The 27164-nt window shown below is 40.5% G+C and overlaps 1 protein-coding gene across 3 annotated transcripts in view; it reads right to left on the bottom strand.

Moving 5' to 3' along the window:
• LOC110537644 (galactosylgalactosylxylosylprotein 3-beta-glucuronosyltransferase 1) overlaps positions 1-20995 on the bottom strand; it is a 50425-nt gene extending 29430 nt beyond the window's left edge. For all 3 annotated transcript variants that reach the window (XM_021623839.2, XM_021623844.2, XM_021623845.2), the window contains exon 1: positions 20435-20995. The gene's annotated coding sequence lies outside the window, so the exon portion shown is untranslated. The remainder of the gene's footprint in view (positions 1-20434) is intronic.
• Positions 20996-27164: the final 6169 nt, after the last annotated feature.

Raw genomic sequence — 27164 nt, 5'->3', positions numbered from 1 at the left:
GCGAACTCCCTGCCCTGTGAAAGACCAGTCGAGATCAAAGCTACTGTATTACAGAGTGAATCAAAGGCTGAATCAGTCTATAGACAGCGTCTGAAAATGGCGATGTGAAATTAAAGAGCACCCAGAATATTGTATTAAATGGTGTATACACTGGACTCAATGGCCTCTTCAGAAAATAAAACATTTGTTCAAATTCTTCAGAATTTGTCTCAAAAAACAACAGGTGATATTTTTTAAATTATTATTTAGTTTCTGACAGTTGAGAGAGAAATTACTTTTATCTGACAGGTGAGAGAGACAGCATCAATTTCTTGAAAAGGCATGCATCCCCTCCTCCTTTTTCAAGGAAGATATTGGAAGAAAACGTAACTTTAAGAGCATTTAACTTTAAAGGGTCATGATGGGATATGGTGGAAAGTAGCTAAAAAAATAAGAGTACATACACTTGATGACAGAGAGGAGGGTGTCCTTGAAAAACTCCTAAATCTGATTCTGCCTGTTGGTTCTTTTTGAATGACAAGTGTGTCTTATTTCCTCATTCCAAAAGATAATACAATCTTCAACAAATGTTGTCATTTCATTTCATAAAAAAAAGGCTTTGTAAACGTCAGTGTGCGAGAACAGCTTTGCTTGATTAAAGCTCTATATTCCAACCAGTTTTGGGTTGTAGTTTCACTACATGTAATTCCACTAGTAATTTAACTACATTTTGCAGTATGGTAGTTTAACTAAATTCACAGTGGGATTAACAAGAAGTTGTGCTTTTAAATGATGTATGACACTTGTATTTTCACGATATTTGTATTTTGAATTTCGGGCTCTGTAATTTCACCGGATGTTGTCGTAGGGGTCCAGCTAGCGGTTCATGCGCCAAAAGAGAATGCAGTTTTAAGGAAAATAATAGTTAAGAAAATACTTACTAAATAAACTAAAGTGAAAAAAATTCAAGAGTAATAATAAAACAACAATAACGAGGCTATTTAAAGGGGGTACCGGCACCGAATCAATGTGCATAAATCCGGGAGAATTCTATTAGTATGGTATGTTACCTTTGTATGATATTTATTAATTTGTGGATGTCCATCATCCATTTCGTATGATATGTTACGAATTACAATTCATATAATATGTTACGACTCCTCTAACTGGGGTACCTGCTCCTGCTGAAGCCATGGTAGGTGTGAAATTCTGTTACAGGTGTGTACTGGAGGCGAAGTCAGGTGCAGGAGAGCAGAGTGTAGTTAACATGCACACTTTTTTTCTGGTCCAAACGAAAGCACATAAGTACATAAACGTTCCCAAAACACGGAACACAAACAAAATTCTGGCGAATGACAATACTCACATAACAGAAAACAATTTCACACAAAGACATGAAGGGGAACAGAGGACTAAATACATGCGGTGTGATTAGGGAATGAAAACCAGGTGTGTATGGAACAAGACAAAACAAATGGAGCGGCGATGAAAAAAGAAAGCCAGTGACGTCGATTGGCGAACGTCGCCCGAGCAAGGAGAGGAGCCGACTTCGACAGAAGTCGTGACAGTTACATATTGCAATTCATACAATTCATACAATGTTACGAATTGTAATTCGTGCAATACGTTACGGATTTTGAAAATGTACAGTATATTGGGCTCCCGGGTGGCGCAGCGGTCTAAGGCATTGCCTAGCAGTGCTAGAGGCATCACTACAGACACCCTGGTTTGACTCCAGACTGTGTCAGGAGTCCCATAGAACGGTGCACAATTGGCCCAGCGTCGTCTGGATTTGGCTGGGGTAGGCAATCATCGTAAATAGGAGTTTGTTTTTAACTGACTTGACTAGTTAAATAAAGGTAAGCAAATGGCAAATAGCTAGGTGGCTAACGTTAGATAGGGTTAGAGTTATGAGTTAGGTTAAATGGTAAAGGTTAGGGTTAGAGTTAAAGGTTTAGGGGAAGGGTTTGCTAAAATGCTAAGTACCTAAAAGTAGCTGCAAAGTTGCTAAAATCAAATTTGCTTTGTTAAAATCCCCAGCTACAATAAATGTATCCTCAGGATATAGGGTTTCCAGTTTGCATAGTCCAGTGAAGTTCTTTGAGCGCCGTCGTGGTATCAGCTTGAGGGGGGATATACATGGCTGTAACAATAACCGACGAGAATTCTCGGCATTTGATTAAGAGGAATTCTAGGTCAGGTGAACAAAAGGACTTAATTTTCTGTATGTTGTTTCAATTACACCATGAGTCGTTAATCATGAAACATACAAACCCCGCCCTTCTTTTTCCCAGGGAGTTGTTTATTTCTGTCGGCGCGACTCAAAGAATCCTGGAGGCTGTATCGACTCCGACAGCATGTCCTGAGGGAGTCATGTTTCGGAAGTTTACATAGCCAAATACATTTAAACTCAGTTTTTCACAATTCCTGACATTTAATCCTTGTAAAAATCCCCTGTCTATGGTCAGTTAGGATCACCACTTTATTTTAAGAATGTGAAATGTCAGTACAATAGTAGAGAGTGATTTATTTCAGCTTTCATTGCTTTCATCACATTCCCAGTGGGAAGTTTACATACACTCAATTAGTATTTGGTAGCATTGCCATTTAATTGTTTAACTTGGATCAAACGTTTTGGGTAGCCTTCCACAAGCTTCCCACAATAAGTTTGGTGAATTTTGGCCCATTCCTCCTGACAGAGCTGGTGTATCTGAGTCAGGTTTGAAGGCCTCCTTGCTCACACACACTTTTTGAGTTCTGCCCACATATTTTCTATAGGATTGAGGTCAGAGCTTTGTGATGGCCACTCCAATACCTTGACTTGTCCTTTTTGCCACAACTTTGGAAGTATGTTTGGGGGTCATTGTCAATTTGGAAGACCCATTTGCGACCAAGCTTTAACTTCCTGACTGATGTCTTGAGATGTTGCTTTAATATATCCAAATAATTTTCCCTCCCATGATGACATCTATTTTGTGAAGTGCACCAGTCCCTCCTGCAACAAAGTACCACCACAACGTGATGCTGCCACCCCCGTGATTCACGGTTGGGATGGTGTTCTTCGGCTTGCAAGCATATCCCTTTTTCCTCCAAACATAACGATTGTCATTATGGCCGAACAGTTCTATTTTTGTTTCATCAGACCAGATTAAATTTCTCCAAAAAGTATGATTTTTGTCCCCATATGCAGTTGCAAACCGTAGTCTGGCTGTTTTATGCCGGTTTTGGAGCAGTAGCTTCTTCCTTGCTGTGCAGGGAAGGACTCGATGTCGATATAGGACTCGTTTTACTGTGGCTATAGATACTTTTGTACCGGTTTCCTCCAGCATCTTCACAAGGTCCTTTGCTGTTGTTCTAGGATTCATTTGCACCGCTTGCACCAAAGTACGTTCCTCTCTAGGAGACAGAACACGTCTCCCTCCTGAGAGGTATGACGGCTGTGTGGTCCCATGGTGTTTATACTTGCGTACTATTGTTTGTACAGATGAACGTGGTACCTTCAGGCATTTGGAAATTGCTCCCAAGCATGAACCAGACTTGTGGAGGTCTACAATTTTTTTTCTGAGGTCTTGGCTGATTTCTTATGATTTTCCCATGATGTCAAGCAAAGAGGCACTGAGTTTGAAGGTAGGCCTTGAAATATATCCACAGGTACACCTCCAACTAACTCAAATGATGCCAATTAGCCTATCAGAAGCTTCTAAAGCCATGACATAATTGTCTGGAATTTTCCAAGCTGGTTAAAGGCACAGTCAACTTAGTGTATGTAAACTTCTGACCCCCTGGAATTGTGATACAGTGAATTCTAAGTTAAATATTCTGTCTGTAAACAATTGTTGGAAAAATTACTTTGTGTCATGCACAAAGTAGATGTCCTAACTGACTTGCCAAAACTATAGTTTGTTAACAATAAATTTGTGGAGGGGTTGAAAATCAAGTTATAATGACTCCAACCTAAGTGTTTGTAAACTTCTGACTTCAACTGTATATTTAACACACACACACACACACACACACACACACACACACACTGCATTCGGAAAGCATTCAGACCCCTTCCCCTTTTCCACATTTTGTTATATTACAGCCTTATTATAAATGTATAAAATAAAAAATCATCAATCTACACACAATACCCCATAATAACAAAGCAAAAACAGGTTCGCTTTGTCATTATTTACATACGTTTTCAGACCCTTTGCTACCTGAAATTGAGCTCAGGTGCATCCTGTTTCCATTGATCATCCTTGAGATGTTTCGACAACTTGCTTGGAGTCCACCTGTAGAAAATTAAATTGATTGGACATGATTTGGAAAGGCACACACCTGTCTACATAAGGTCCCACAGTTGACAATGCATGTCAGAGCAAAAACCAAGCCATGAGGTCAAAGGAATTGTCCGTAGATCTCCGAGACAGGATTGTGTCAAAAAGGTCCCCAAGAACACAGTGCCCCCCATCATTCTTAAATGAAATAAGTTTGGAAACACCAAGACTCTTCCTACAGCTGTCTGCCCGGCCAAACTGAGCAATCGGGGTAGAAGGGCCCTCTTCAGGGAGGTGACCAAGAACTCGATGGTCACTCAGAGAGGTCCAGAGGTCCTCTGTGGAGATGGGAGAACCTTACTGGACAACCATCTCTGCAGCACTCCACCAATCAGGCCTTTATGGTAGAGTGGCCAGACGGAAGCCACTCAGTAAAAGGCACATGACAGCCCGCTTGGAGTTTGCCAAAAGGCACCTAAAGGACAGTCAGACCATGAGAAACAAGATTCTCTGGTCTAATGAAACCAAGATTGAACTTGTTTGCCTGAAATCCAAGCATCAGAACAGCTTATATATAGAAATTATCCACACACTGAGACACACTGTTCTTTATCTGGCTTTGGTACACTGGCAATGGTGTTTGGCATGATGGGCTGTGGAAGTGCAGACTCTTTGTGCTTGTGGTGGCATGGTCTGTCTGCGGTGTACGCACAGCTGGATAAGACTCTGCCGGAAGTGATGTAGGGCTCGTTGACCTTACCCTCTTAACTACCAACTGTTTGGACCTTTTGCAGTACCTTTGCTGGTATTGCCGTCACCTGGAAAGACATGTTTACAGTGCTACTATTTTACCCTTTTTGTGGAAGAGACGTAGGGCAACAAACATACTACATACTGTTTAGACACAATATTGGGAACTGCTTTTGAGAGGAAAGATAAGTCAAAGTGAATGGGCTGGGGGGCTGCAGAAGGTGTGAAAAGTCCAAGGAGGGCAGTTCAAATACATTTTTATTGGTCACATACATATGGTTAGCAGATGTTAATGCGAGTGTAGTGAAATGCTTGTACTTCTAGTTCCAACAGTGCAGTAAAATTTAACAAGTAATTTAAAAATTTCACAACAACCACGGTGGGGCAAAAACGTATTTAGTCAGCCACCAATTGTGCAAGTTCTCCCACTTAAAAAGATGAGAGAGGCCTGTAATTTTCATCATAGCTACACTTCAACTATGACAGACAAAATGAGAAAACAAAATCCAGAAAATCACATTGAAGGATTTTTATTGAATCTACAGTGCCTTGCGAAAGTATTCGGCCCCCTTGAACTTTGCGACCTTTTGCCACATTTCAGGCTTCAAACATAAAGATATAAAACTGTATTTTTTTGTGAAGAATCAACAACAAGTGGGACACAATCATGAAGTGGAACGACATTTATTGGATATTTCAAACTTTTTTAACAAATCAAAAACTGAAAAATTGGCCGTGCAAAATTATTCATCCCCCTTAAGTTAATACTTTGTAGCGCCACCTTTTGCTGCGATTACAGCTGTAAGTCGCTTGGGGTATGTCTATCAGTTTTGCACATCGAGAGACTGAAATGTTTTCCCATTCCTCCTTGCAAAACAGCTCGAGCTCAGTGAGGTTGGATGGAGAGCATTTGTGAACAGCAGTTTTCAATTCTTTCCACAGATTCTCGATTGGATTCAGGTCTGGACTTTGACTTGGCCATTCTAACACCTGGATATGTTTATTTTTGAACCATTCCATTGTAGATTTTGCTTTATGTTTTGGATCATTGTCTTGTTGGAAGAAGCCTGAAATGTGGCAAAAGGTCGCAAAGTTCAAGGGGGCCGAATACTTTCGCAAGGCACTGTATTTGCAAATTATGGTGGAAAATAAGTATTTGGTCAATACTATCTATTATCTCAATACTTTGTTATATACCCTTTTTTGGCAATGACAGAAGTCAAACCTTTTCTGTAAGTCTTCACAAGGTTTTCACACACTGTTGCTGGTATTTTGGCCCATTCCTCCATGCAGATCTCCTCTAGAGCAGTGATGTTTTGGGGTGCTTGAAATGCTTCTTACGGAGCCACTCCTTCGTTGCCCGGGCGGTGTGTTTGGGATCATTGTCATGCTGAAAGACCCAGCCACGTTTAATCTTCAATGCCCTTGCTGATGGAAGGAGGTTTTCACTCAAAATTTCACGATACATGACCCCATTCATTCTTTCCTTTACATGGATCAGTCGTCCTGGTCCCTTTGCAGAAAAACACCCCCAAAGCATGATGTTTCCACCCCCATGCTTCACAGTAGGTATGGTGTTCTTTGGATGCAACTCAGCATTCTTTGACCTCCAAACAAGACGAGTTGAGTTTTTACCCAAAAGTTATATTTCGGTTTCATCTGGCCATATGACGTTCTCCCAATCTTCTTCTGGATCATCCAAATGCTTCAGACGGGCCTGGACATGTACTGGCTTAAGCAGGGGGACACGTCTGGCACTTCAGGATTTGAGTCCCTGGCGGCGTAGTGTGTTACTGATGGTAGGCTTTGTTACTTTGGTCCCAGCTCTCTGCAGGTCATTCACTAGGTCCCCCCGTGTGGTTCTGGGATTTTTGCTCACCGTTCTTGTGATTTTGACCCCATGGGGTGAGATCTTGCGTGGAGCCCCAGATCGAGGGAGATTATCAGTGGTCTTGTATGTCTTCCATTTCTTAATAATTGCTCCCACAGTTGATTTCTTCAAACCAAGCTGTTTACCTATTGCAGATTCAGTCTCCACAGCCTGGTACAGGTCTACAATTTTGTTTCTGATGTCCTTTGACAGCTCTTTGGTCTTGGCCATAGTGGAGTTTGGAGTGTGACTGTTTGAGGTTGTGGACAGCTGTCTTTTATACTGATAACAAGTTCAAACAGGTGCCATTAATACAGGTAACGAGTGGAGGACAGAGGAGCCTCTGAAAGAAGAAGTTATAGGTCTGTGAGAGCCAGAAATCGTGCTTGTTTGTAGGTGACCAAATACTTATTTTCCACCATAATTAGCAAATAAATTCATTAAAAATTCTACAATGTAATTTTCTGGATTTTTTTTCTCATTTTTTCTGTCATAGTTGATGTGTACCTATGATGAAAATTACAGGCCTCTCTCATCTTTTTAAGTGGGAGAGTTTGCACAATTGGTGGCTGACTAAATACTTTTTTGCCCCACTGGACCTTATACACATACAAGTGTAAAGGGATGTATAACAATATGTGCATATAAATATATGGATGAGCGATGGCCGTGCGAAAATATGCAAGATGCAGTAGATGGTATAGAGTACAGTATATACATAGGAGATGAGTAATGTAGGGTATGTAATCATTATATAAAGTGGCATTGTTTAAAGTGACTTGTGATACAAGTATTACATCCAATTAATAAATTGACTAGAGATTTGAGTCAGTATGTTGGCAGCAGCCACTCTGTTTGTGATGGCTGTTTAACAGTCTGATGGCCTTGAGATAGAAGCTGTTTTCAGTCTCTCGGTCGCAGCTTTGATGCACCTGTACTGACATAGCCTTCTGGATGATAGCGGGGTGAACAGGCAGTGACATCGGGTGATGTAGGTGTCCTGGAGGGCAGGTAGTTTGCCCCCAGGTGAAGCGTTGTGCAGACCGCACTACCCTCTGGAGAGCCATACGGTTGTGTAGTCATGGGGTTGAAGAGGCGTGGTTGCACCTTCTTCACCACTCTGTCTGGGTGGGTGGACCATTTCAATTTGTCCGTGATGTGTACACTGAGGAACTTAACTTTCCACGTTCTCCACTACTGTCCCGTTGATGTGGATAGGGGGGTGCTCCCTCTGCTGTTTCCTGAAGTGCACAATCATCTCCTTCGTTTTGTTGACGTTGAGTGTGAGGTTATTTTCCTGACACCACACTCCGAGGGCCCTCACCTCCTCCCTGTATTCCATCTTGTCGTTGTTGGTAATCAAGCCTACCACTGTAGTGTCGCCTGCAAACTTGATGATTGAGTTGGAGGTGTGCATGGCCACACAGTCATGGGTGAACAGTTCTTACACAGTATCTATTGTTGTTTATGGGAAAAGGGAGAAATGGCACCTTTCAATCTTTATCATACACAACAATACATTTACTATCTCTAAGCACAACTGTGCACAACCAAACCCCCCTTCCTCATCTCAAAGACTTATCTGTAAACCTCCTCCATTCCATTGACTTTAACAGATCATTCTTGTCAATAGTAGCTCATGACATGAGCTTTTAGTCTTTGTATTGTGTGTTGAGAATCTGCAGAGTGAAGAATGAGGTGGTTGTGCCATTACTGTTGTAGTCTTGATTTTATACCTTTCAGTGTCCCTTGCTCGTTTTTGTCCCACACTCTTGTTGTGCCCCATAACAGCAAGGTGTGCCCCCTCCCTCATGCTCGTGTACCCAAAATGCCACCGCTTTTGGGTATTTTTCAGCAGGGCACTGTGGAATGACTCCAGATAACCTGAGTTTTACAAAGAGAAACAGTAAAAAGGGAAAAGGGGTAGACTAAATTGATGGTCTGGAAGGTACTCCTCAGGCTACATCTAACCACATGTAACCCCATAACACAAACACAAACCCATTCAAACACCACACAATTCATGTTTATGCCATGCTTACTCTAAATTGAGCTGTCTCAGCCATCAGCTTGTGAACATTTTAGCCAACTTACCTTCACCTTGTGCAGAGCTAATGATTGGAAACACATGCCACAAAACACACAATTGAACCACCCTACTAATTGTATTGATCTCTATTAGACTGGCTAGCTTAGCACATGGACATTTCAATGTTGTCAGCTTGCTATTAGCTAGCTAGCATCACCAAATTGGCAGCAAGATTGTTAGCCAGCTGAGAACGAACTAATCAACCATAGACGATTTATATACGTTCATCATTGCTACCAACAGAGAGTGAGTTAGCTAAATTGACAATTCCATTTTTAGTAAGTGTTTTCCAGACAAGGGTGGAATAGATGGCTACCAGATAGAGCCACTCTTCTTTGCTAAAGTTAACATACTTACGTTAGCGAACTTTAGTCAAAAATACAACAAAGATATTTACTCTGCAGATGATTACTAGTTGTCTAGCAGTGACTAACACGGCATAGGCTAAATTGATTGAGCGTGTGTATCCAAAAGTTAGCTGGCTAGCGATATGATTTATATAGTCCAGCTACGGTAAAATGCTAGCTAATGTTACGCGACCTCTAATCGAGAATATTCTGTGTTGTTGTGAAGGCAAAACGCATCACTTCCCAGATGTCGTCTATGTATTCCCCTTCAGTTCAGTCTGAAAATCCCTCTGATAGTCTTTGGTCATTGTAAGCATCATTCTTGATAGCCTCAAGCCACTGGCTGCATCGGGGTAAATCTCTGGTAGGTAGAACGGTTAAAGATAACACATTTTTGCACTTGTTTGTAATTAGCATAGCCAGACACAGAACACCACACAGGCATGATGACAAAACATGTTGGCCTAGAGAAGATCTGAGATTACTACGTGTTGGTGGTTTAAAGTAACCAATACACAGGAAGTAGAACCTTCAAAATTGTTGTAATTTGTATGTTTATGAATAAATTGTAATGTTGTATATATAGTAATGGTTATATGCTGTGGAAGAACCAGTGTGAAAATCCCCTTTAACTTCTTTGAGGTATTTTCTGAACAGGTTCTCACTTGGTTTATCCAGTTGTCAGTTCAACCACACCGTTTACGCATTAATTTGTGGCACCCTAATAAAAATATAACAGTTGCAAACTCTGCAGCAGAAAATATATTCTTGCAGCTAGGTGCAGTGCTTTTATCTTGTGGTTTGCATGTCTTTATCCAGAGGGAATACGAAAGCTATAGCTAGTTCAAATTATAAACTTTTCTAACCTTTTAAAAGTTGACGGTGCAAAAATCTTGCCAATACATTCGTTATTGTAACGGTTACCTGTATGTGAAGGAGAGTCGGACCAAAATGCAGCGTGTAGATTTCGATCCATGTTTTAATAAACAAACGTAAAACACGAATCAATACAAACACTGCAAAATAAATAAACGTAAGTAACGAAAACCTAAACAGCCTCTCTGGTGAAAACACATAGACAGGAACAATCACCCACCAACACACAGTGAAAACCAGGCTACCTAAATATGGTTCCCAATCAGAGACAATGACGAACACCTGCCTCTGATTGAGAACCATATCAGGCCGAACATAGAACTGGACAAACTAGACATGTAACATAGAATGCACTCAGATCACACCCTGACCAACCAAAACATAGAAACATACAAAGTAAACTATGGTCAGGGTGTGACAGTTATTCTACTAACTATGACTAAGTGAGACACATGTTTTCCATAATGTACGTTTCATACACTATATATAAAAAAGTATGTGGTCACCCCTTCAAATTAGTGGATTTGGCTATTTTAGCTACACCCGTTGCTGACAGGTGTATAAAATCGACCACACAGCCATGAAATCTCCATGCACAAACATTGGCAGTAGAATGGTCTGACTGAAGAGCTCGGTGACTTTCAACGTGGCATTCTGTCATAGAATGCCACCTTTCCAACAAGTCAGTTCATAAAATGTCTGCCCTGCTAGAGCTGCCACGGTCAACTGTAAGTGCTGTTATTGTGAAGAGCCGCGAAGAGGTAGGTCACAGAACGTGACCCCTGAGGGCTGAAGCGCGTAGAGTGTAAAAATCGTCTGTCATCGGTTGCAACACTCACTATCGCTACATATTCGTTGCCAAACCCACTAGCTCCAGGTCATCTATAAGTCTTTGCTAGGTAAAGCTCCGCCTTATCTCAGCTCAATGGTCTATATGCTTTTGTTTTTCTGCTCTTTTGCAGACCAGTATTTCTACTTGCACATCCTCATCTGCACATATATCAATCGAGTGTAAATTGCTAAATTGTAATTACTTTGCCACTATTGGCATTTTTATTGTCTTACCTCCTTACTTCATTTGCACACACTGTATACAGATTTTTCTAGTGTGTTATTGACTGTACCTTTGTTTATCCCATGTGTAACTGTGTGGTTTTTGTCGCACTGCTTTGCTTTATCTTGGCCAGGTCGCAGTTGTAAATGAGAACTTGTTCTCAACTAGCCTACCTGGTTAAATAAAGGTGAAATTAATAAAAATAAAAAAATACAAATTTAAATACCAAGTTCCAAACTGCCTTTGGAAGCAACGTCAGTACAATAACTGTTCGTCGGGAGCTTCATGAAATGGGTTTCCATGGCCGAGCAGCCACACACAAGCCTAAGATCACCATGCGCAATGCCAATCGTCAGCTGGAGTGGTGTAAAGCTCGCAGCCATTGGATTCTGGAGCAGTGGAAACACGTGCTTTGAAGTGATAAATCACGCTTCACCATCTGGTGAATCTGGGTGTGGCGGATGCCAGAAGAATGCTACCTGCCCCAATGCATAGTGCCAACTTTAAAGTTTGGTGGAGGAGGAATAATGGTCTGTGGTTGGTTTTCATGGTTCGGGCTAAGCCTCTTAGTTCCACTGAAGGGAAATCTTAATGCTACAGTATGCAATGACATTCTAGACTATTCTGTGCTTCCAACTTTGTGGCTACAGTTTGGGGAAGGCTGTTTCAGCATGACATTGCCCCCATGCACAAAGCAAGGTACAGAAATTTGTTGAGATCGTATACATTGACTTACCAATCAATTTATACTGAACAAAAATATTAACGCAACATGTGAAGCGTTGGTCCCATGTTTCATGAGCTGAAATAAAAGATCCTAGAAATGTTCCAAATGCACAAAAAGCTTAATTCTCTCTGTTTACATCCCTGTTAGTGAGCGTTTTTCCTTTGCCAAGATAATTAATTCAACTGAGAGGTGTGGCATATCAAGAAGCTGATTAAACAGCTTGATCATTACACAGGTGCACCTTGTGCGGTGGGCAGTAAAATACCACTCTAATATGTGCACAAGACACACAACACAATGTCACAGATGTCTCAAGTTTTGAGGGAGGTTGCAATTTGAATGCTGACTGCAGGAATGTCCATCAGATCTGTTGCCAAATAATTGAATGTTAATTTATCTAAACTAAGTTGCCTCTAAAGTCGTTTTAGAGAATTATTTGGCAGTACATCTAACCGGTCTTACAACCGCAGACCACATGAAACCACGCGAGCCCAGGGCCTCCACATCCGGCTTCTTCACCTGCTGGATAGTCTGAGACCAGCCATCCGGACAGATGATGAAACTGTGGGTTTGCACATCCAAAGAATCTAATTTGTGTCTCAGGGAAGCTCATCACAATCTTAGAAAAAAAGGTGCTATCTGTAACCTAAAAGGGTTCTTCTGCTGGAACCCTTTTAGGTTCCATATAGAACCCTTTCAGTTCCAGGTAGAACCCTTTTGGGTTCCACATAGAACCCTTTTCACAGAAGGTTCTACCTGGACCCAAAAAGGGTTCTCCTATGGGGACAGTCAAAGAACCCTTTTGGAACCTTTTTTTCTAAGAGTGCAAGGTCTTGACCTGACTGAAGTTCGGAGTTGTAACCGACTTCAGTGTGCAAATGCTCACCTTCGATGGCCACTGGCATGCTGGAGAAGTGTGCTCTTCACGGATGAATCCCGGTTTCAACTATACCTGGCAAATGGCAGACAGTGTGTATAGCGTTGTGTGGGTGAGCGGTTTGCTGATAGTGACGTTGTGAATAGAGTGCCTCATGGTGGCGGTGTTTAAAAAAATAAATAATAGAACCTTTATTTAACTAGGCAAGTCAGTTTAGAACAAATTATTATTTACAAATGATGGCCTACTCCGGCCAAACCCGGACGACGCTGGGCCAATTGTGTGCCGCCCTATGGGACTCCCAATCATGGCCGGATGTGATACAGCCTGGATTGTGCTTATGGTATGGGCAGGCATAAGCTATGGACAACGAACACAATTTCATTTTATCGATGGACATTTGAATGCACATAGAAACTGTGACAAAATCCTGAGGCCCATTGTTGTGCCATTCATCCGTCGCCATCACCTCATGTTTCAGCATGATAACGTGCGGCTCCATGTCGCAAGGATCTGTACACAATTCCTGGAAGTTAAAAATGTCCCAGTTCTTCCATGGCCTGCATACTCACCAGACATTTCACACATTGAGCATGTTTGGGATGTTCTGGATCGACAGGGTGTCCCAGTTCCTGCATACAGTATATTCAGTAACTTTGCACAGACATTGAAGAGGAGTGGGACAATATTCCACAGGCCACAATCAACAGCCTGATCAACTCTATGCAAAGGAGATGTGTCACACTGCATGAGGTAAATGGTGGTCACAGCAGATACTGACTGGTTTTTTGATCCATTCCCCTACATTTATTTTGAACGTACTGTATCTGTGACCAACAGATGCATATCTGTATTTCCAGTCATGTGAAATCCATAGATCAGTGCCTAATTCATGTATTTCAAGTGACTGATTTCCTTATATGAACTGTAACTCAGTAAAATCTTTCAAATTGTTGCATATTGTGTTTACATTTTTGTTTAGTGTATATCAAGTGCCGTGGAGGGCACAATCTTACAATGTTGCATTTCAGAAAGGAGAGTTTTACCATCTATGGCAAAAGCCGGGGCCTCTGATGGAGACTGTAGAAATGTCATCAACGCATGCTTCAGTATTCCCCCTTCTCTCTAGGAGAATTTGTGTACCCAGGTTCCATAGGCATATCAAAAGGATCCCAGCATGGTTAGTAATGGAGATGACCAATGTAGAGAAAGACAAGTGCCTTAGCAGAATGCAATCTAAAGCTTGTGTGGTCCAGAGACGAGAACTCTACCATCTACGGCAAAAGCCTGGGCTCCTGAAAGGGACAATAGAATTCTCCCCAACGCGTGTTACAATAGCAAAATAAATATAAATAAATAAATATACACAGTATGTAAAAACCAGCTCCTACCTTGACAGAGACTGAACATCTCGAAAACAAAAGCAGATACTGTAGCTTGCTATGGCCCACCACCTATTGTTTAGCATATCAAAATCCTGATATGGACCTCAGACAAGAGCATATGCATTATATTTGCTGAGAAAATATACAGTGCATTTGGTAAGTATAAGTAAAAGACCCCTTGACTTTTTCCTGATTTTGTTACAGCACAACCTTATTCTAAAATGGATTAAATAAAATGTTTTTGCCTCATCTAAACACAATAAACACAATACCTCATCATGTCAAAGCATAAACTTTTTTTTTTTTTTACAAATGTATTACAAATAAAAAATTGAAATATGACATTTACATAAGTATTCAGACCCTTTACTCAGTACTTTGTTGAAGCACCTTAGGCAGTGATTACAGCCTCAAGTCTTCTTGGGTATGAATCAACAAGCTGTATTTGGAGAGTTTCTCCCATTCTTCTCTATAGATCCTCTCAAGCTCTGTCAGGTTGGATGGGGAGCGTCGCTGCATAGCTATTTTCAGGTCTCTCCAGAGACGTTAGATCGATTTCAAGTCCGGGCTCTAGCTGGGCCACTCAAGGACATTTAGAGACTGGTCCCGAAGCCATTCATGCATTGTCTTGGCTGTGTGCTTAGGGTCGTTGTCCTGTTGGAAGGTGAGCCTTCATCCCAGTCAGAGGTCCTGGGCGCTCTGGAACAGGTTTCATCAAGGATCTCTCTGTACTTTGCTCCGTTCATCTTTCCTTCGATCCTGACTAGTTTACCAGTTCCTGCCACTGAAAAACATCCCCACAGCATGAGGCTGTCACCCCCATGCTTCACTGTAGGGATGGTGCCAGGTTTCCTCCAGACGTTATGCTTGGCATTCAGGCCAAAGCGTTCAATCTTGGTTTCTCATGGTCAGCGTCATTTAGGTGCCTTTTGGCAAACTCCAAGCAGGCTGTCAAGTGCCTTTTACCAAGGAGTGAATTTATTTATTTATTTTATTTGATTTCACCTTTATTTAACCAGGTAGGCAAGTTGAGAACAAGTTCTCATTTACAATTGCGACCTGGCCAAGATAAAGCAAAGCAGTTCGACACATACAACGACACAGAGTTACACATGGAGTAAAACAAACATACAGTCAATAATACAGTATAAACAAGTCTATATACGATGTGAGCAAATGAGGTGAGATAAGGGAGGTAAAGGCAAAAAGGCCATGGTGGCAAAGTAAATACAATATAGCAAGTAAAACACTGGAATGGTAGATTTGCAATGGGAGAATGTGCAAAGTAGAAATAAAAAATAATGGGGTGCAAAGGAGCAAAATAAATTAATTAATTAAATACAGTAGGGAAAGAGGTAGTTGTTTGGGCTAAATTATAGGTGGGCTATGTACAGGTGCAGTAATCTGTGAGCTGCTCTGACAGCTGGTGCTTAAAGCTAGTGAGGGAGATAAGTGTTTCCATTCCGTCTGGCCACTCTACCATAAAGTGCTGCAGAGATGGTTGTCCTTCTGGAAGGTACTCCCATTTCTACAGAGGAACTCTGAAGCTTTCTCAGGGTGACCATCAGGTTCTTGGTCACCTCCTGACCAAGGCCCTTCTCCCCGATAGCTTTGTTTTGCCGGGCGGCCAGCTCTAGGAAGAGTTGGGGACCTTCAATGCTGCAGACATTTTTTGGTACCCTTCCCCAGACCTGTGTCTCGACACAATCATGTCTCTACGCTCTACGGACAATTCCTTCAACCTCATGGGTTGGTTTTTGCTCTGACATTCATTGAGAACTGTGGGACCTTATATAGACAGCTGTGTGCCTTTCCAAATCATGTCCAATCAATTTCATTTCTACAGGTGGACTCCAATCTAGTTGTAGAAACATCTCAAGGATGATCAAAGGAAACAGGATGAACCTGAGCTCAACTTTGAGTCTCATAGCAAAGAGTCTGAATACTTATGTAAATAAGGTATTTATGTTTTTATCTCTAATAAATTTGCCCAGATTTCTAAAAACCTCTTTTCCCTTTGTCATTATGGGGTACTGTGTGTATGTAGATTGATGAGGGGAAAAAGGCTGTAATGTAACGAATAATTTCCAAATGCACTGTACTACTGGCAGTATTTGTCAACATATAGAGAAAATGGGATGTCCATATAGTCCTATCTCATAATAGCCAATTAGTCCATATCTGGTCATACCATGTCTGTTATCTGGAGGGAATCCAAAAATGATTTGTGCATGAAAGAAAAATATGGATTTCATATTTGTCAAATTATTGAGCATGTACTGAAAACTCAGAAATGCAGCAGAAATCGTCCTTATTTTCAGCATATCAAAAAACATATAAAGATTTGGATATGGACCTTAGCCAAGAGATGCATATCTGGACTCAATATAGCTTCCTATCTTGAAGGTGCTGAGAAAACACAGATATGCTACATATACAGTTAGTATTTGTCAACATGAAGAGAGAAAATAGGATGTCACATATCTCAGGATATTGAATGAGTCCATTTCCGGCCGTAGAAAATGCTTGTGTGATATTAGTAATCCCAATATCATATACAGTGCCTTCAGAAAGTATTCACACCCTTTTACTTTTTCCACATTGTGTTGTGTTACAGACAGAATTTAAAATGGATTACATTGAGATTTTGTGTTACTGATCTACACACATATGATGTCAAAGTGTAATTTAGTTTGTAGAAATTAAAAAGCTGAAAAGTATTCAACCACCCTGTTATGGCAAGCCTAAATAGGTTCAGGAGTAAAAATATGTTTCACAAATCACATAATAAGTTGCATCGACTCAGTCTGTGTGCAATAATAGTGTTTAGCATAATTCTTGAATGACTACCCTGTCTCTGTACCCCATATATACAGTTATATGTAAGGTCTCTGAATTGAGTAGTGCATTTCAAGCAAAGATTCAACCACAAAGACCAGGAAGGTTTTACAATGCATCGCAAAGATGGGTACCGATTGGTAACCCTATAAATAAAAAAGCAGACACTGAATATCCCTTTGGGCATGCTGAAGTTATTAATTACGCTTTGGATGGTGTATCAATACACCCAGTCAATACAAAGATACAGGTGCCCTTCCTAACTCAGTTGCTGGAGAGGAAGGAAACTGCTCAGGGATTTCACTTTTAAAACCGTTGCAGTTTAACGGTTGTGATATGAGAAAACTGAGGATGGATCAACAACATTGTAGTTACTCCACAATACTAACCTAAATGACAAAATGAAAAGTAGGAACCCTGTACAGAATACAAATATTCTAAAACATGCATCCTGTTTGCAACAAGGCATGTAAGAAATACTGTCAAAAATTTGGCAAAGAAATACAATTTTGGTCCTGAATACAAAGCATTATTTTGGCGACAACACATCACGGAGTACCTCTCGTCATATTTTCAAGCATGGCGGTGGCTGCATCATGTTATGGTTATGCTTGTCATCAGCAAGGACAAGGGAGTTTTTTTGATGATAAAATGAAACAGAATAGAGCTAAGCACAGGTAAAATGCTAGAGGAAAACCTGCTTCAGTCTTCTTTCTAACAGACACTGGGAGACGAATTCACCTTTTAGCAGGATAATAACCTAAAACACATGGCCAAATCTACATTGGAGTTGCTTGCCAAGACGACATTGAATGTCCCTGAGTGGACTAGTTACAGTTTTGACTTACATTGGCTTGAAAATCTATGGCAAAACTTGAAAATGGCTTTCTAGCAACGATCAACAACCAACATGACAGATCTTGAAGAATTATAAACAGAATAATGGGCAAATTATTGTACAATTGTGTGAAAATCTCTTAGAAATGTACACAAAAAGACTCTAATCGCTGCCAAATGTGTTTAATCAAAATATATTAGTGTTTTATTTTCATTAATATGTTAGAATTTTTCTCCCACTTTGACATTACAGAGTATTTTGTGTAGATTGTTGACCAAATATGATAATTAAATCCCTTTTAATCCAACTTTGTAACACAACAAAATGTGGAAAAAGTCAAGGGGTGTGAATACATTCTGAAGGCACTGTATGCTATATCTAAAAGACACAGCTGGATTCAGAATTTGTCAGGATTTGGTGCATATCCAGAAAACTCAAAACATGTATTAGAAATTGTTTAGAATATCTTTAGAATATCAAAAACATGTAAAGATGTCCCCTGATATGGACCCTTTTGCTCAGTGTAAGTGTTGGGTTACACTTTTAGCCTGCTAGCTAAGTCCATTTGAACAAAACCTTCCATACACATTACCCATTGTAGAAGTGCTCAGAAAGTGACTTTTTGTTCTTGAATGCCAAAACAATCAAGAGATAAAAGAGCTCAAAGTTAACCCATTTTGCATACCATGAGACATCCATGTCATCATCGCAGAAAAATATAAACTGTTGAGTTTGATATAATTTAAAAGCTTACAAACAGGGTTGTCTAACCATTTTATAATTTCTGAAAATATATATATTTTTAATAAAGAGTATCTATTTTCTTTTATCTTCATGCGTGACCTCAGATTTGTTTTCCATATTCACATATGTTGTAGCTTAGATTCTGTTTAACATCATCTAAGGTTGTGTGTTGTGCCCGCCATCGGTTGAACAATGAAACACAACATGCTCTTGAATACAGGATGGGTGTCATGGTTTACTTAGGAATAAAATAGACATTTCACCTTTCAAATGGTACTACAAAGATGGTGGGAGGTCAACAGGTCAGAGAATGTTGTTTAAATGACAATGCAACACAAAATCTAGACAACACATTTTTTTTTAATATACATTCTGATTGAAATGGATGCTTCACCAACCTGGACTCAGATTTATGTTTACCATGTTACGTCTATCCCTATGTCCCTCCATCTAGTATGATATCTTACGTTTTGTATGGTATGTATGAATTTGTGAACAATATACTACGAATTTGCAATAGATGTGTTATATGTTTTTTTATTGTATTTTTTAAAAATCCTAGGGGGTAGATCAGCTTTAATACCAGGCCTGGTTTTCCAGATTTTTCATAGTGTTCTATTGTTTTCAGTACCTGTTGTCACGCCCTGACCATAGAGAGCTGTTTATTCTCTATTTTGGTTGGGTCAGGGTGTGATTTAGGGTGGGTTATCTAGGGGAATTGTATTTCTATGGTGCCTGATATGGTTCCCAATCAGAGGCAGCTTTTTATCATTGTCTCTGATTGGGGATCATATTTAGGTAGCCATTTTCCCATTGTGCTTTGTGGGATCTTGTAGCCTGTGAGCATTATTATTAGCGTCACGTTTCGTTTGTTCGTTTTGTTGTTTTGTTCTTTGAAGTTTTCATTTCCAAAATAAAGGATGGAAACATACCACGCTGCATCTTGGTCTACTCCTTATGACGAACGTGACACCTGTCTTATATTATCCCCAATGTATCATCCATGTAAAAATGAATAATATCCGACAATACCTTGTTAATTCTATGCGCTGTTCATTTTGCTAGGATTTTGGCATCACAACACTGTAGTGTAAAGGGTCTCCAGTTTATGGATCTTTATATTTACCACCTGGGTGCTGTTCCAGTAGCAGTGAAATCAGACCTTATTGCTGAGTATCTGATAGTCTACCGTTTTTATAGGAGTGGTTAAAACATGTTAATAACGGTTCTGAGAACATAAAGAAATATTTGATATACCTGAACTGGTATGCCTTCCAGCCCTGGAGTTTTCCCGGATTTGAAAGCTTTAATTGCATCTAAAAGCTCCTCCTCTGTAATTAGGCCTTGACATTAGTGTTTCTGTATAGCTGTTAATTTGACACTATTATTAGAAAAAAATCCTTACAATTAACTTCAGGTAGTGGAGATGGAAGAGACTGAAATGAAAATATATGTTTAAAGTACTTTGCTTCCTATTTCAAAATATTATTTGGTAAATCATGGCTCACTCCATAATTTGTAACAAGTTTCTGTACATTCTACCCTTCTACCATACGAAATGTAACATATCATACTAATTTGAGTGTCACAGATTTACAATTACTATGTTACGTCTTGTCTTTGAGGCCAGGCTGACCCTGCAAACCCATTGGACCATTGACACATAATACTTTGGTCTGCAACATGTCCCTTTGTGACAGCACCAAAATAACACAGAACACACAGAGGAGTTCAACACCTGTACATGGCTGTATCCCTCTTCACTGCGACTGTTGAAGTTGAGATTAGAACTTACCTTAAGGTTTAATTGTAACTCCAGTTTGACAGCATTTTCCTTGTTGCGTTAAATCCAATTCAGTCTATGAAATAGTTTGCTTTTCTATGTTTCCAAGCTCTTTTCCACCTCCAAGACAGACAGATTCAAAGCCTTTTTTCATTTAATTTCATGCCAACATTGTAGCTGACAGTCCCAAAATACACCCGCAAAACATGCTCCTGAGATTCACTCCTTGCTCCAGTTCACAAGCACAGAGATGTGGGAATAGTAGAGAAGGCAGTGGATTCTGTAGTATACATACTCTCTCTTGCTCATTCTCTCTTCACAGCTATCGCTCTCTCTCCCTCTCTCTTAGCTCTCTCCCTCTCTTGCTTGCTCTCTCTCCCCCCTTTCTCAGCTCTCTCAGCTTTCTTGCTTGCTCTCACTCCCCTCTCTTTCTCTCTCTTTCTCTCTCTTCCTCCCCTCTTTCTCTCTGCTCTCTCTCCATCTCTCTCAGTGCTGGTGCTAGTGATTAGAATCTGGCAGAGGGAGAGAGAGAGGCAGACAGCTTGGACAAAGACATCTGTGATTGTGTTTATATGGGAGTCTCTCCTTCGAAGCAATAACCAACCCCCACCCCTTGTAGAATGGGTTAGCTGTTGGCATGTACCACTTGCTCACGGAGCAGGGTGGGTAGCCTAGCGAGAGAGAGAGAGAGAAAAAGAGAGAGATTTAAGAGGGTTTTTGTTCCATAAATAATTTCAGAACCACTTGCCTTTATAACTTGTGTTAAAACAGATACATAATACATAATGATAATACTTACAATATATCATACAGCAACATAGAAAGTGACACATGCATGCCATGTATAACATTGAGTAATCCTTTGAAATATCACACCTTTAGAATCATTCATGTACATTTAGAAGAAATACAACATCTAACTAAGTCAAACCTAACCTTTATGAATACTGTACAGTGGCCATGCATCAAGAGAATCACATGAATTGGGAAAGGTCTCAAGGTATTCAAATATTTTGCAATACTTTCCTTGGTTGGGACCTTAGAGGACCACCGGCAATGTGTCGCAAATGGATCTTTACAAATGATGACAGGCTGTCTGTCAGCCTTCCTGTTGAAGCCAGTCTGAAGTTCTCTGAACATGCCCTACATTTTTGGTATTTTTCATTTATTTAACCTTTATTTATACAGGGAGCGAACAATAAAACCCAGGTCTCTTTTTCAAGTGAGCCTGGTAAACAACAGACAAAATGCATATAGATAAAGAAAACACATACAAGAACATACAACAGTCCAAATAAAACACTATACTTGACTTCTTTTAGCAAATGACAGTTCCACAAAGGTGGCATGCTCTATGACTTGAATATTGCATGTTTCTTTTGACGGAGAGCTTCAGTGTTAGAGAATCCCTCTATATGTGGATTGGCTATGGTTGAACAGCTTGCCTTACCAGGAGCACGACAAGTAGGTCAAAGCTCCCAGGGATCTTGTAAGTGTTTTGGGGGCAAACAGACCCACACATCTCCTAGATGTGGCTCTCTAGAGAGGTGATGGGAGTATTTAGGCCAAGGCCATACAAATACACAGTGATCTCACTCCTTTCAATAGAAATCATGGAACCAAAGGAAAGATAAGAGACACACGTTAAGCATTTGGCAGCAGCCAATCCCTTGATTAATTTAAGGATGGTGAAATATTTTATTTTACCCATATCAGTACTGAGTTATTCTCATACAGTAGCTAAAGATTCTGAGGGAAGAATGGCTTTTTAATGCTATAACTTTGATTATGATCAGCTAATGGCTAAGAAGCAGAAGTTATGGTGGAAATGATTGTGTATCCGTTTCAGTTGTGTATCCATTGTGTATTTGTAATGTGAAAGCATGTTCAAGGCAAGGCGTCTTTATCTTTACTTTCCTTAGTTCAACGGTGTCACTTTTGGGATACCCATCATGCACCTTGTCATTCCCCAGTTACCAAGGGAGCGGTGAAAACAGTGGTAGGGAAAAGGAATAGAAGACAGAGATCAAGGCAGGGTACATTGTGATGAGAGGGATAAGAAGCTCAGCCGACCTGGAAGCTTTGATATTTTGTCTTTGGGTGTCTCAGGGGGTGGACTCATTCACTCACTCACTCACTCAGTCCCGCACGCACCTACGCACGCACACACACACACACACGCACACACACACTGATTTATGTCATGTAAAGGCAGGAAAGTGGTGCATCATCTACTCTGCCAGCATTGTGGCACTTTTGTTATGATAAAATACTGCAGTGGCAAGACAATACAAAGACTCTTGTGAGTCTGCATATCCCATTTGAGCTGTTATCAAATTTAGCTGTTTGTTGGATCAGCAATTCTGCCCTTAACTTTTGAGGAGGACGTGGGTGAACTGACTTGAGAGAGAATTAGATGAAACAGCTTATTATTGTTTTGTCCCTTTCCAAACTCATTTTGAGATTGGGGTATTTACACTCCAGCAGTTTGTAATTGTCTTCACACCATCTTTTGTGGGTCCAGAGTTGACCTGACTTTCAGCTCTTAGTCATCTCTACCTTCAAGGTTCTGGCCCACAGATTACTTGTATCGTGTTATGAATTATTGACAAACCAAATGGCCTTCTTTCATTATTTAATGACTATGAATAGCAGGGGAAAACAGCATGGTCGATGTTTGCTTGTCAGCAGGGCTCGATGTGACTCCTAAATAACAACATTAGTTTCAACGAAGTATGGAAGTATGGAGTCCATAAAGGATTCATAACATACTATACAACTACACATACTGTAACTACACATGGCTGGCCGACTACGTTAACAGTAAGTTTTGAGAGACTAAGCTATGCGAGTCTGTGGTGTCCGAAAGGTAAAGACCTCTAATTAAAAGGACATGGCTACCTTCCCGATGCCGCATCGCTAGAGGGAGCATGGTGGAAAAGACGACCATGTAGTAACGATGTAAGGAATCTGCTGACGTTTATTCTCCCTGGTAATGCACTTTCTGCTGTGGAGTGAAAGGACAATATTTGTACTTGAGAGAGGACAATGGGGACAGAAAATGCAGAGGAGTGCTGTGCTACTCCAATGTAATTAAATGTATGTTTTAAAGAGCCAAGAGGATGTTGTTTTTTAGGGTGCATTACAGTAATTCAACATACACTAATGAATTGCTATAGTTTACTTAGTGAGGATCTGAAGACAAGACACCATGATCTTCTCTCACGACAAACAAGCATAATCCTCTTCATGATTCAGAGACCTTATGGCTTTTACTGTAAATCATTTCCCCACCCGCTCACACTTAGTTGACCTTGTGTTGTGTTCACCTTCTGACACTATAACTTTAAATTACACACCCCCACAGAAGGCTTACTAATGCTTTAAAATGGGAAGGATTAATGTTATAGGCTCGAGTATTAAGGCATTCCAGGTCAACGTTAAGGCTTTGTCTCTAATTCAAATAATTGTGTAAGTATTGCTAACATTTTTCAACATTGCTCTTCTGTGGGTTTTCTTTCAAAGGTTACAGCATCAATGATCCGTGCTAGCAGGTTTACACTGATAAGAAGAAAAAAAAATCTGAATCATACTGCAGTTCCCCATTGCAGAAAAGACCACAGTCTATACTGTGTGAATGACTGATTTCTTTACCTCAATGTTGTTAAAAGTTTTGCTCCTTGGACGGTTAACAAGCATTTGAAAGCAGTGAAGTAAGCATACCCATGCAAAACTTTACCAATAGGTGAAATTAATATAATTCTGGTGGATGATGTCAAATATTGTTGCACATCTACAAATACTAAAATTATCAAGGAAAAAATACCAAAATGTTAAAGGGGCAATCTGGAGTTCAAACAATAACAAAGCGGTTACCCTGCTAATGTTTTGGCAAACAGCTGAAGAATGGGGCTGGGTAAATGTTTCCAAAAATGAATAGAGAGAGCTACGGATACAAGGACTGACCATCCATGATATACTGTACAAATTATAGTCTTAACCATGTTTTGAGGCTATATAGTATTTGTTTACAATTACATTGTTTACAAACAAATGTGTAAAACAAAATGTAGGTTCTGGTGGCGTATGAAGATTGAACTAAGCTCATGGGGCTTAAGTTACAGTGCATTCAGGAAGTATTCGGACCCATTGACCTTTTCCACATTCTGTTATGTTACAGCCTTATTCTAAAATTGATTGAATAAAAACATTTCCTCATGAATCTACGCACAATACCCTATAATGACTAAGTGAAAACAGGTTTTTAGAAAGCTTTGCAAATGTATTAAATAAAAAAAACAGAAATACCTTATTTCCAGAAGTATTCAGACCCTTTGCTATGACACATGAAATGGTGCTCAGGTGCATCCTGTTTCCATTGATAATCCTTGAGATGTTTCTACAACTTGATTAGAGTCCACTTGTGGTTAATTCAATTGATTGGATAGGATTTGGAAAGGCACACACCTGTCTATATAAGGTTGACAGTTGACAGTGCATGTCAGAGCAAAAACCAAGCCATGAGGTCAAAGGAATTGTCCGTAGAGCTTCGAGACCGGATTGTGTCGAGGCAATGATCTGGGGAAGGGTACTAAAAGGTCCCCAACAACACAGTGGCCTCCATCATTCTTAAATGAAAGCAGATTGGAACAATCAAGACTCTTCCTAGAGCTGGCCGTCCAGGTAAACTGAACAATCGAAGAAGGGCCTTGGTCAGGGAGGTGAACAATAACCCAATGGTCACTCTGACAGCGCTCCAGAGTTCCTCTCTGGAGATGGGAGAACCTTCCAGAAGGATAACCATCTCTGCAGCACTCCACCAATAAGCCTTTATGGTAGACTGGCCAAGACGGAAGCCACTCCTCAGTAAAAGGCACATGACAGCCCGCCTAGAGTTTGCCAAAAGGCATCCAAAGACTCTGTGTCACCGGACCAAGGTGCAGCGTGATATGGTTTCCTCATGTTTATTAACCGAAAAAGCACAACAAAAAAAAAAGAATTGTTTTATTTATTTATTTGAACGAAACGTGAAGACAATGGAGTGCTCACAAAGCCCTGACCTACTACACCATAGAGAAACAATGGCTCTCTATGGCCAGGGCGTGACAGTATCTCTATTGCCAGGGCGTGGCAGTACCTAGGCTCTGACCATGTAACAGGACTGAACACCGTGCTTGGACTGGGCATCGGCGCAGAGGAAGGCTCCTGCCATGGAGCGGGACTGGACGACATGTCTAGAAGCTCCGAACCTCTGAAAACTCTGGACTGTGAACCATCGCCGGAAGCTCTGGACTGTGAATACGCACTACACATAAACAAGATCCCACAAACACAGGTGGGAAGAATAACTACTTAAATATGATCCCCAATTAGAGACAACGATTACCAGCTGCCTCTAATTGGGAATCATACAAAACACCAACATAGAACAGAAATTAGAACACAACATAGACATAGAAATACTAGATCACCCCCTAGTCATACCCTGACCTACTACACCATAGATAAACAATGGCTCTCTCAGGGCATGACACTCAGACCATGAGAAACAACATTTTCTGGACTGATGAAACCAAGATTGAACTCTTTGGCCTGAATTCCAAGCGTGACGTCTTGAGGAAACCTGGCACCATCCCTACGGTGAAGCATGGTGGTGGCAGCATCATGATGTGGGGATGTTTTTCAGCGGCAGGGACTGGGAGACTAGTCAGGATTGAGGGAAAAATGAACGGAGCAAAGTACAGAGAGATCCTTGATGAAAACCTGCTCCAGACCACACAGCCAACAGCAGGAGTGGCATCGCGACAAGTCTATGAATGTCCTTGAGTGGCCCAGCCAGAGCCCGGACTTGAACCCGACCGAACATCTCTGGAGAGACCTGAAAATAGCTGTTCAACGACACTCCCCATCCAACATGACAGAGCTTGAGAGGATCTATAGAGAAGAATGGGAGAAACTCCCCAAATACAGGTGTGCCAAGCTTGAAGCATCATACCCAAGAAGACTTGAGGCTGTAATCGCTGCCAAAGGTGCTTCAACAAAGTACTGAGTAAAGGGTCTGAATACTTATGTAAATGTTATATTTAAGTATCTTATTTTTAATACATTTGCAAAAACGTCTACCTTTCAAACAAGTTAGGGTTTCCATGGCCGAGCAGCCGAACACAAGCCTAGATCACCATGTGCAATGCCAAGCATCGGCTAGAAAACCAAATTTGGGAACCCCTACAAGACTGTTGGAAAAGCTTCCAGGTGAAGCTGGTTGAGAGAATGCCAAGAGTATGCAAACCGGTCATCAAGGCAAAGGGTGGCTACTTTGAAGAATCTGAAATATATTTTGATTTGTTTAACTTTTGTTGGTTACTACATGATTCCATATGTGTTATTTCATAGTGTTGATGTCTCCACTATTATTCTACAATGTAAAAATAAAGAAAATGTATTTCACCTTTATTTAACCAGGTAGGCCAGTTGAGAACAATGAGTAGGTGAATGAATAGGTGTGTCCAAACTTTTGACTGGTACTGTATTTCTGGATAGCTGACATTTTATTTGATATAAGGAGTAGACATGCTCCAAATATGCATATCCTTAATTTAATATATGGAGCTAGGATATTCTCAGTAATGGGACAGGTTCTACATGCATGCAATCTGAACCTATGAAATCTCCCTGCTACCGTATGAGTCCAGAGAGATATCTGGATATCTGAGATACACTACATGACCAAAAGTATGTGGAC

This window comes from Oncorhynchus mykiss, chromosome 12 (assembly GCF_013265735.2).
Source record: "Oncorhynchus mykiss isolate Arlee chromosome 12, USDA_OmykA_1.1, whole genome shotgun sequence".
NCBI lineage: Eukaryota > Metazoa > Chordata > Actinopteri > Salmoniformes > Salmonidae > Oncorhynchus > Oncorhynchus mykiss.
This window is presented reverse-complemented; position numbering and strand designations above follow the sequence as displayed.